Below are 4,943 nucleotides of genomic sequence, written 5' to 3'. Positions count from 1 at the left end.
TTATTTACAAAACAGAAACAGACTCACAGACTGAGAGAACGATATTATGGGACCAGGGGGGGAGGGGGGGGGGGAGGGAAAGTTAGGGAGTTTGGTATTGACATGTACACACTGCTATATTTAAAATAAATAACCAACAAGGAAAATAAAAAATAAGAGACTGAGCCTTAGTCCATTGGGTTTTATCCCAAAAGCCTCCGTTGTTTTAACTAAATATGTTGAGTTTAAAATTTTTATAACTTGAATGCTGGATGTATAAGAATAAACAGGAGAAATGAAAATAAATTTTTAAAAGCTGGAAAAGTAAGATAAACTTAAAGTAAATATAAGAAAAGAAATAATAAAAGAAATCAATTATTATAAAACCAAGCACAATGAACAGTTATTGGACAAAAAAACAAAAAGAAATCAATTAAATAGAAAACAGACAACCAATAGTGAAAATCAATGAAACCAAAGCTGGTTCTTTTATTATAAAATATAACACATCACAAAAGTGCACATACACAGAAAACACACAGTACAATGATTTACCAGTGAACACCTTGTAAGTACCACTTGATCAACAAATAAAACACAAACAATACCCAGGGTCTCCCTCCACATCCTGTCCCTTCCCAATCATTAACCTCTCCATCCCTCTAATCACTATGCAAACTTTTATGCAAATAACTTCCTTGCTTTCATTATAGTTTTACCACCTAAGAATGTGTCTTTTAAAGTCTAGAATTGAGTTTTACTTGTTTTTATTAAACTTCATATAATGATAACATAGTATGTATTAGATGTGTTTGCTTGCCATTCACATATCTTCTTTAGTTAAATGTTCAAATCTTTTTAACTGAGTTATCTTTGAAACTATCAATACAATTGATAAACCTCAAGCTAAACTGATCAAGATAAAGAAAGATACAAATAACCAGTATCAGCAATGAAAGAACTGGCATAACTACAAGTGCTACAGACATTAAAAGAATAAGGAAATATTATTAAAAACCTTTTAATAATTAATTAGACAACCTAGTTTACATAAAGTGACTTATCCAGCTAGATGTGTGGGAATATTCCAAAATAAACACTTGAAATGTCTTACCTTTCAAAAACCTTCAAATCTGTCCTTAGACCTGTGTTTATCCTGAAGTCATTTGAAAGACAGGCTAAACATATCAATTTATCTCAAAAAACATCTTTTGGGGCTTCCCTGGTGGCACAGTGGTTGAGAGTCCGCCTGCCGATGCAGGGGACACAGGTTCGTGACCCGGTCCGGGAAGATCCCACATGCCGCGGAGCGGCTGGGCCCGTGAGCCATGAATACTGAACCTGCGCGTCCGGAGCCTGTGCTCCGCAACGGGAGAGGCCGCAACAGTGAGAGGCCCGCGTACCTCAAAAAAAACAAAACAAACAAAAAAAACATCTTTTAAGTGCCTACCATGTACACTACCATTAAGGATTCATATTAAAGACGTGGTCTTTTCTCATAGTCCTGCAATCTTCATTTGGCTCAGTGACTCCTGGAAAAACAAACATGAATAAGAGACAACACTAGATTTATTAAAGATCATAATGCTATCATTTATTGGAGGAAAAAAGCAAAAAAAAAAAAAAAAAGAATTGTTTTGTGATATTTGGGGGGAAAAAAACAGCTTACTTAACAGTAAAATTCTTTCTCTGAAATGAGTTAGTAAAAAGAAAACAATCTTCACTGTATGAAACAGCATCTCAAGGTAGGAAAAGCAGCACACAAGACTATAGTTTGTGATATGAAAATTTAGGTATGCCACCAGCAGCATTCAAAATTGGCTGAGTATCTATACAATTACAAAAATTGATGTTTTAACAGAGTGTTTTAAAAGCTCATCATACGAAAACAGGCACAATGTTCTGAAAGCATATAAATTCCCCATGGGCTTTTGAACATCCTTACCCTCAACTGCACAATCAGAATGTACAAAAGCAGTGAAAGATCAGAGTTTAGAGGTTTTAATTTTTTTGTTTTCCTCGTTCCAAATGGTAAAGTCAAGCAAAAATCTTGAAAAAGGCAAAATAAGCACTTCTCATAGCAAAAAGACCACAAGATTGCATGTAAACTATGGTTCTCCTTTAAGACATTACACAAGGTTCATCTGTACTTAAGGCTCATTTCTTCTTGTTGTAGTATGGAAGTTCAACAGGCAGAGAGCAACATTCTCTGACAAGTCTCAGTTTGGTCTCAAAGGATACCTCCCAAGGATCCACAAGGATATTAAGTCTAGGCAGCCATTTATATCAGGGAACTTTTGTCCATGCTATGTCTATTTTTTGGTGCTGTTTATTAAGTGTAGCGTCATTACTTTGTTGTGAATATACACATCAGTAGTAATTGTTTATTATGATGCTGTGGACTGACCTTTCACTCCAAATAGCCATGTTCCTCCTGTCTAGTGAACACACTCTTCCCTGCTTTTAGCTCATCCCATCTATAGAAAATGTTTTGTACATTTCCAAGCCCATCGTCAGTTTATCAGCCCATCGTCAGTTTATCAGCTCCTGCTAAAAAGGACATAATTTTATTCAGTCAATTTACATTAACAAAGGCTCTGACGGACCATGGGCTCTGCTCACAAGCTCTGTGGTGAGACCTCTGCCGGTGCTTTGTGAGGCCCTTTGTGAGGTCAAGGGACAGAAATCTGAGCCATCAACAGCAAAGCTTAAGTGTACCAGGGGCTTAGGAGTGTCACCTATGCATTCAGGGTAGAACTAGAAATAAGCGAAAAGTGGGACTAAACGCCCTATCTATCTCAAGTAAACTGGAGGCAAGAACACTGCACGGCACTCTCCTCTTCACTTGACAAAAAATCCTCCAGATCTCAGAACTGCATAAAATTATAAATTAGAAGGTGCTTGAAAGTCACATGATTTAATCCCCCAACTTTTAAAATATAAATTGCTAAAAAATTTCTACTTCTAAATGTAAATTCTTCTGTTAATCTTACCTAGAGCTACACAGATATCTATCAGTATTTAACTTCAGGTGAAGGTCTGTTCGCTTTTTTTAAAATGCTATCTGCAAGGAAGCTACTGCACATCTTCAAACTTATCTTAAAAAGTCTTGGATTTTAAAACCAAAAGAACAATGCCTGTAATCTAGCAACATGGCTCTGTAAACCTTAAACACTGACTTCTGTCGTTGTTGATTTGCTGAAAATGAAGTTGAAGGATGGGTTGTGGATTTTGAAGTATCTGTAATCCTACAGCCGACTCTAGTCAGAAGTTATCTAAGGAAACAGACGAGAAGGCAAGACTGGTGTAGGCGGCCCCATAGAAAAAGGACTCCACAGCCACAGGGCTGCAGCTCCATTCCCTAATGCATTCCACCAAGTCCCATCACACGTGTTCCAACACATGTCACTCTCGTGGAGCTATCAAAAGCAGAAACAGCCAAACCAGTATCCCCACACCCCTTTTGTTTTTTTTAAGGTATGACCCACTTCTTAATTATCTTTTCTAACAGAAGTATCCAAAAGTAATTTTATTTAGATGCATTTCATGATTGTATTTCCTACTCCCTGAGCATGTACTGATTACGGTGGAAGGTAGCACTCAGGTGGATAACCCACAGTCACCATACAGGCGTGATGCACAGGAGCTCCAAGCACTGAGACAGTGAAGCCGGTGAGAATGCTCAGCTGTGGAGAGTGGTCGGTCCTTCCCAAGGACAAGACGGCCCGTCTGTGGGAGGGAGGGAGCGCAGGAACCTCGGCCGGGTCTCAGCAGCAGTGGCCACAGGCACAGCCACGCAGAGGGGCTGGAGAGCCAGAAGTTCCCCCGAGCACATCGGGCAAAAGGGGAGACCTCTTAAGACAGCGAGACAGGAGGAGATGGGAAGCAGCGAGTTAGTAAACAGACTCGCCCGGTCTCTAAGGGGTGGGGAGAAGGCAGAGAGGGCCAAGAGCACTGGAAGCCGGCTCTCCAAGTCTGGACACAGCGGTCACAGGCCAACACGGCCAGGGAAGAGCGTTCAGGCCAGCACTCCCACCCAGCTGTTGGAAGCACAGCCTTGCACGAACACATTCCTTGTCTACAAAAGAGCTACCTCAACGGTTCCCTTCATTCCAAAACGCAAGGATCTCTCCTTCACCCAGCAGTGAACGGGGTAGGATAGAAGGCAGGGGAGCAGGGAAACAGAGACCATGACCAACCACAGGACCTAAAACCCTAACTCTCCACTCCTCATCTCACCCACGAGGTTGCTTTTAACCAGCACAGCTGCTTGGTAACAGCTTTCAGCATATTTGAAATGGATTTCTTACTCCTACAGTCCAGCAGACAGAAACAAGTAGGGAAGCAACCAAAGGGTAAGGCGGCAGAAGGAAAAATTTCGGAGTCTGGAAGATCCTGGAAGGCGGGATCACCCACAAGCTGCCGAGGTGTCTGGACTGGAGCTGTCTGAACAAACTGGCCACAGGCCTCCAGAGTTAAGGCAAAGCAGGAGCTTTCATGCAAGAGCTAGCGCCCTCGGCTGGTGAGATCTGGTACAGACCCCTTACCCGCTCTGAGGCTGTTCCTTCTCTAATAATGGAGACAAGACTGCTAGCCTGGCAAAGTGATTGTGAATATTCAACGAGATAGTGCATGGCAATGTCTACAGTGCCGGACACGTACTACCAAATAAGCTTTTTTAGATAAATTAATGGCCAGAGATAGTCACCTTATCACCTTCAATGGTCATCCATTATTTCCGGGATTAAATAATAATACCCACCTTTTACCGAGATATCATTTACCTATGCTGGGCCCCATGCTAAGCACTTGACACCTTTCTCATTGACATCCTGTGATGATCCAGCAGGAATCATTATCCCCATTATTTTTATTTTTATTTTTTTTATTTTTATTTTTTTTGTGTGGTACGCGGGCCTCTCACTGCTGTGGCCTCTCCCGTTGTGGAGCACAGGCTCCGGACG

The sequence above is a fragment of the Physeter macrocephalus genome, chromosome 4 (assembly GCF_002837175.3).
Source record: "Physeter macrocephalus isolate SW-GA chromosome 4, ASM283717v5, whole genome shotgun sequence".
NCBI classification, from domain to species: Eukaryota; Metazoa; Chordata; class Mammalia; order Artiodactyla; family Physeteridae; genus Physeter; species Physeter macrocephalus.
This window is presented reverse-complemented; position numbering follows the sequence as displayed.